The sequence below is a fragment of the Anoplophora glabripennis genome, unplaced genomic scaffold (assembly GCF_000390285.2).
Source record: "Anoplophora glabripennis isolate ALB-LARVAE unplaced genomic scaffold, Agla_2.0 scaffold2173, whole genome shotgun sequence".
NCBI classification, from domain to species: domain Eukaryota; kingdom Metazoa; phylum Arthropoda; class Insecta; order Coleoptera; family Cerambycidae; genus Anoplophora; species Anoplophora glabripennis.
Window position 1 is genome coordinate 7712 of NW_019418254.1, and position 7430 is coordinate 15141.

Here is a 7430-nt window from a genome sequence, read left to right on the forward strand (position 1 = left end):
GGGTGCAACTTTCATATAAAGTATTTTTACTTCAATTCTCTTATTTGTGGCTCTACATGCACTGGTACCATTTTTACTACTCACTTAAAAACACCCTATATATCTTTTCTAAACTTTTTCGAGTCTATATTAGACAAGATTTATATTTTGCTTGAAATTGCAGTTGCAGTCTACTTACTGCAATTTCAAACAGTATTATCTATACCTATAAACACAGCCACCGAACCTACTTGGAAGGAACTTAAAATATTGAGTGGATTTTTTTTTAGATTCATTTTATTTAGTTCATATTTCATAAATCATTTCATTTTATCTTTATATGGGTATGCCCATTGTGGGTCTCAAGTACTTGGCTTCGGGATCCGCAGTTACACTGAAAAAAAGTTTTATTATGTATATAAAATTATTTCATTTCATTTTCTGAATCGATTATAAAATGAGAATTTAAAATTAATTTTAGATCAGAAAAAAAGACGTTTCTTAACAACAAACAAGTTAAAAATCACTCTAAAACAGGTTTACCGCACACAAAAATAAATATTAATTTTGGAGTTCTGTAAGAAAAATTGTAAAATTTCGAAAGTATCAGTATGAAGCTTAAGGATCATACACTCAATAATATTTTTTCAAAAGTGATGTTCACTCAAAAGAAGTTGAAAATGTAAATGCAGCCATATTGAAAGTATTTTCTATCAATCAAATACAACCAACTTCTTTCATGCTGACATTTTTAGGAAAAATGGTTACTGAAACTTTTAAAGCTTTTAATGAGCAACTTATGTCAATTCTACTTATCTAATATTGCACAGAATGTAGAGAACCTCAGACTAACTAATATTTACCTATCAACAGCTTCCACATAATAGGAAGTCAAAGCCGCAAAAGCGGTAGCTGCAACGAAAACTATTTTGAGGAAATTCATTTTCAGGCACTAGTTTGAAGCTGGAGAATATGATCTGAAAGAAAAAATATATTTAATACAAAAATAATGTAAATTAAAATTAGATGGTGATAGTACCGAAGTGATAATGAATTCAAAAGTAATTGCTAATTGATTGTTTATAGTAGAGCATTAAAATACACTTCTCAATAACAAATTACGACTTGACCTTTCAAAAAGTACCCCCGCGCATTAACGAGGCCGTAACAGTATAGAACAATCTCTAAGCTTCTAAGAACATAACAGAAGCAAATAGAAGAAATTCTAGAAACATCATGAAACAAATGGGTAAACAAGTGTATAAATAATGCACATTAGGGCGAAATTCGCTACAGTATACACGGCTGCATAATCCACATGGTCCATCTGCGTTTACGTGAAAGCTGAGAGCGACGAAGTAAAGTAAAAAAATTCGTTCGATAGACAAGGATGGCTATAGTGAAGACGTTTCATAATCTGAATAGTCACCGCCCGTTTCGGGTTAGAAGTGGGAGTGACTATTCAGATTATGAAATGACATCAATATACCTATCCATCCTTGTCTATCGCACGAATTTTTCTACTTTACATTGTTGCACTCATGTAAAGGCATATGGACCATGTGGATTTTCCAGCCGTGTATAATGGATTATTTTTTATTTTATAAGACCATATGATTTAAATTTAATATGGCATCCAAAATTTTTAACCCTCTCACAATGTTCAAGCCCATAAGTTCTTTGGTAGGTACTATTAGCTACAGCTTCTGGAAGAAATGCTTTAATATGACAAATCTATTACTACTTTAAACTAAAATGTCTCCTTCAATTGGGTACTTTGCCCCACTAAAACTAAAATATATAAGTAACATATTTTTTTTATTTAAATAACGTTTCGTGTAAATGTCTCAGTCAGAGTTATTTTTATAAACTTATTTTGGTTTGAAGAAATGAGATGATACGTTATAATTTGCATTTTAAATATATTCAAAAATACAAAAGGGTAAATACAAAAATTGACTCACCTACTGTCTGTTGAACTCGCTTGCTACGATGTAGTGTGGTTGTAGGAGGAATATAGTGCGTATTTATACAAAAACGAATTAGTAATCAATCTAATTAAGTAAGTAATTATATTATAACTAATTAATATATTCCAATTATTTGGAAATGCACTAATAACGTCTATTACAATAATTATAATAGACAATAATAATACCGATAAGCGCAAATTTAGTAAAATTACTGCAAATGAAACACAAAATAGTAATTTTTTTTAGTACAACCATATACATAGAAAAATTAAAAATAGCGTTTTAAAGGAATAGCATTTGATAGACCAGGGTCGATAATTTTTGAAACCAAAAAAAATTATAGTAGGATGAAACAAAAAAAATACAAATCCATAAAACGTAAATATTGCAAAAAAAACATGTGAAAATAGTTGTTCTAAATATTAAAGATATCTTAAAGGGGATTTTATCTAAAAAATGTGACTGCTGCTATTTTTTTCTGTAAAAAAGTTGATTTATTAAATTCTAATTACATTTATGTCATAGAAAATCTCATAATATATAAATATACATGTAAATCGTACTATTGAATTTAGATACTTGATTCATTATAATATTTTTAAAAACATTAATCATGTTATTTATAAATATAAAATTTTCCGTAGGTCACTCAGGTATATAAGTTATCTTAAAATAGCAATAAATAGGCATCTACGTATATAATTCAAAGAAGATTCTACAACATTCCCAAAATATTGTAGATGTCTTATTAAATATTAACTTTATTAACTTATTTGGTTGTTAATGATAATAGTATATTTCGACTTGTAATTTTTTTGTTTATCAATGTAACATGGAATCTTACGTTTTTCGAGTAATTAAAGTGTAAATTTTAATAAATAGCTCAAAATTGTACATAATGATTAGAAAAAAAATTTCGGATTCTAGTTCGTTTCTTTGCATTTCCTGAGAAAACTTACCATAGTAATGTATATATTTTTTTACACCATCAGAAAGTAGAGATTTCAACGAAGAAAAAGCCCACCGACGTTTTTAAAAAAGCAGATATTTTGACGTGAGAATTTTCGATTGAAAATTAGGGTGCTTTTTCGATATTAAGTAAAAATAAGGTGAAAAAATAAATATTTCAAATCAAAAAAATTACAGCGTGTTTGGGACATAAATAGGTAAGTTTTCACCAAATTTCGTGAAAAAAAAATTATTTGTAAAATAAAAATAAAAAACCAAAAACTTGGTTATTTTAATTTTTCACATAAATTTTGAGGTTATGTGAATAAAGTGTAAATACAAAAGTTGTAGACCTTTTTATTACCTACAACTTTGCCATTTAACTTTTTTCCATAAGACTTGTAGTTTTTCCGGAAACCAAGATAAACCGTTTTTAACCCTTAAAAACTCACCCCCTTCCCCTTTCCGACCTCAGATCGCCCGTAAATTGTTTTTCCTTTCATTTCTGTTATATTCTCTTCCTTTTCCAATTGGTTTCATCCTACTATAATTTTTTTTCACTTTTTACCGTTTTTGAAGGCAGGTATCTATGAAAAAACGATTAAAATTCTTCCAAGTTTGAATGATCTATCTAACCTGCAAATGGCCTAGGAAACAAATTATATAGTTTGTTTTTAATGATTTATAGAAAAATGTATAGAATAACGCATAAAGAAAATCATCGAAGTCAAAAATCGCTTAGAACATTGTACAAAAAACAGTTTTGCAAGGAAAGGTTTGGCATGTTCTCTATAGTAATGAGATGAAAAAGTGGATTTAGTATAAAGTACAGGGTGATTCATTATATTTTGACCCAACCCTCCCCTACCCCACCCCATTATCATTTTTATTTTTAGAGTTGAAGAAAATGTGTAATACAACGAGTTTCTAGAATAATAGTAGAATAACAAATGAAGTCCAAACAAAATGGCCGCGGATGTTAACTTTGTTAATTTAAATGGAACACCCTGTATATTTTTACATATTTGGATAGAGCATAGTCATATAGGGTTTGTTGGGTCCATCTCTAACAATAAGCGAGATACTATTAATAACCAAAAAGAAGGTTTTTTATTAAGAAAATAAGATATTTTGTAATTGTTAGACCTCATTCGGGCATTTCTACCTTTTTCTAATTACGTAAGGATTTACAGATTTAGTTGTAATATATTTTGACATATCGGACATTGATACGGTTCAAAATGCGTATAGATATTTTCTCACTAATTAGGCCGTGTGAGGCCTGATTACTCATGGACGATGTTATTTGGTTAGGTCGTGACAGTGACATATAGTAATGTCTTTACAACATCGGTATTGTTTGACAGTTTGTCTCATTATTGAAATATTTTTAGGAATTAAAATACAGTATGAAGAACTTTCTATTCAAATATGTAACAAAGTTAATATGCAAGGCCATTTTGTTTGCACTTCATTTGTTTTTCGACTACAATTTTCGAAAACTTCATAAAAAATTGTGCAACTTTTGTATTTCACGTTGTATTTTTATCACTCTAGAAATAAAAAAGTTAATGGGGGAGGGGTCAAAATATAGTGAATCACCCTGTACACTTTAATGACGATGTTGTAACATCTTCAATACCCATTCATTTGTTGCTCCAAATACTGCGCCAACATGAAGCCGATTATTATCATGGCTTGTGTAGAAGATTATTCAACATAGACCAATATCAGACTGATCACCAAGTCTATTTTAATATTTATTTTTCAAATATGTACTTAGCAATACACACAGTCCGCCCGTGCAATATTTGTTGAGATAGAATTCTAAGAAAAGAATAAGCCAGTAAAGTTCTGTTATCGGTAACAATTTACAGACCGTTGTTAGGAATTCCTATCAACTAGCGGCTGGTCAGTTATCTTTCATGGCAACTTTTCTGTTGTAAATATTTGTAATTTTGAAATATTGATTTCTTTGGACACAGTAAAAATATTATGTTCACCTTGTATACTTGAACCGACTTGGCTTGTTTAGTTCAAAATACTTGCGGATAAAGTTTCGAAAGAGCCAATAAAACTATTAGAAAATTATTAAGCCCCTGAAAGTTGGAATCAAATTTACCGACAACAGGATGTCATTACTACTTCCAATACATTTATTTTTATTACTTGCGACTTTTAACTTAGGTAACTCAGAAGTTTTTTCCGTGCAAAAGCTTCGCCTGATATAAAATTTCAAGACTTGTAAAGTCAATTATCTAATATTGGGTGTACGGGACCACAGAAACTTTTCATCACTACTAAAAACTTACTTGTTCCATTGCACTTTTATAGATCAAGATTATCGTATTACTGCTAATAAAGTTGGACGTTATTATTCCTTCGGATATATTTAGAGCTGAAATCGAAAAATACAGAGCGCCCAATTTTTATGTCATATTGACACAAAATGATCTGGACGTCAGTGTACCTGCGAGTCATTGTACATTCCTGGGTTCAAAATAAGATGCTTTAGGCTGACTTTTCCATAAAAAAGTAAATTAAAGTCAAAGCCTATTGAGATCTGGTACCGATAAACAAAGTTGTTTTCACATGAATTTAAAACGGTTTGAACTAAACATTTGTTGTTTGATAAGCACCTTTATTTATTTGAGACTGATACATTCATTGTATATGAACGAAAATCTATATACAGGATTTTATACTTTTGAGGTCAGAACCCCCTTGACTAACTTTTTTATACCTACGCTTATAACTACACACTTTACATTTTAAAATACGTTTCGTTTTAGAGATTAATAGATATATAGATTAACTTTTGAGGTACACGTAACAAAATACTGGGTGTTCAAGAATTCCGTTTTAATATTTGGAGGAGAAAGAAAAGTGCTTCCTAAGGATATTACAGCTATTCCAAATGCGCCTACTAAATAAAACCCACCTTTAGGGCAAATTTCAAATAGTCTTAATATCCTCGAGGAATAGTTTAGGAATGTATAATCACATAAAATATTTTTTATTCGTATCAGTAGTAGTTTTATTTGTATCAGTGCCTTTCAAAAAATATTCTCCTTATAAGACATGTAAATTTTTAAGATTACGTTATAAAGTGGATACCCAAAAAAAAATAAACTTAGGCCGGCTACACACTATGCTGAAAAGCGACCGGATTTACATCCACATTACAAAGCCAAAACTGAGAGTTTCTTCAGTTCCCTTTCATCACGGGACAAGATAGTCTACAAGTTTCTCTCTATTAAAAATGACGTAAAGAATTAATGTTAACAGCTGCTTCAATAGCAGCAATTACCATGAAATTAAAATCCAAAAAATATGTTAAAAACAGAAAAAGGTGGTATAAGCTGATTTTTTGTTCTTATCCATATATTCTTTCATGAATATTAAGTTTGACAGTCTTTTTAATATTACAGGGAGTGTGCTATTTGAAAACAACACCATATATATAAACAAGGGTCCCTAAACCTTTTATTTTATATATATTTAAATATTTTATTTCTGAAATTTCAAACTTTTATCCTGTTTTCAGCTTTTTACTTAAAATCCAGTAATTTTTAAAACAAGTTGTCAAGAGGTAGTTTTTATACAATTCCGAAAGAGTATTCCGTTTTGTCAATGTTTGAGGGTAAAAATACAGTGTGTCCCAAAATGATGGATCAAAATTCATATTTTTTTCCAGTTTAGATTTTTTTAAAAATCACAGAAACGCATCAATGAGTAAATAGAAATTGTCACTTTTCTGCAATATTTTCTATTTTCTTGAGCCATGTTTGACAGGCCTATAACAGTACTGACACTATGTTTTATAGTATAAATGATAGCCCCTCTAAGACGAATTCAGCAATATAAGGTTATAACTTTTCTCAACAATTGATTATAAACCAAAATTAATTAAGATGGGTGACATTTATAATCTACGGGGTACAACCATTTGCTTTTCTAGTTTTATCTCTTGAAGCTGCAACATATTTGTGTTTTGTATGAGAGTACGTTGTGTATGAGTATACGCATAGAATCTTTTCACAAAAAAAATACAGGGTATTTCAGAAAGACCTTCCTTAAATACAGGGGGTGATAGTACGACAAAAAATAATAATTTTTTGTCTTATGAACTATATGTCTATCTTCTCTTGTCTTCGAGATACAGAGCGACAAAATAAAATTTTTTAAATAGAATTTTTATGAAAATTTCCAAATGATGCGAAATATTTTTATGAAATTTGGTGTTACGGGTTTTTTAAGGATGCAAATTACGCTGATCTAGTTATTTTTTGTATATTTCATAGAGGGCGCTAGTTATGCTACATTCCTGTTACATTTTAAGTTCTAATTTTTTTAGCATTCGGGCTCCAATTTCTAATGTACAATTTTATTTTATAAAAATAATGTACTATTGTTAGAACTTCCTAATATGGACGGTTTTCGAGAAAAAAGGCTTTCAATTGAACTCTTTCAATATTACGGTGTATAAAATAAGTGACTTTTCTCAAATTAGGCTTATGTCAAAACTTA

General features: G+C 29.6%; 1 long non-coding RNA gene across 1 annotated transcript; it reads right to left on the bottom strand.

The window, feature by feature from the left end:
* Nucleotides 1-258: 258 nt before the first annotated feature.
* LOC111692600 lies at nucleotides 259-2009 on the bottom strand. Its single transcript, XR_002763277.1, has 3 exons — nucleotides 1944-2009; nucleotides 843-956; nucleotides 259-373 (listed from the first exon to the last, which is right to left on the bottom strand). It is a non-coding gene; the product is annotated as an uncharacterized LOC111692600 (long non-coding RNA).
* Nucleotides 2010-7430: the final 5421 nt, after the last annotated feature.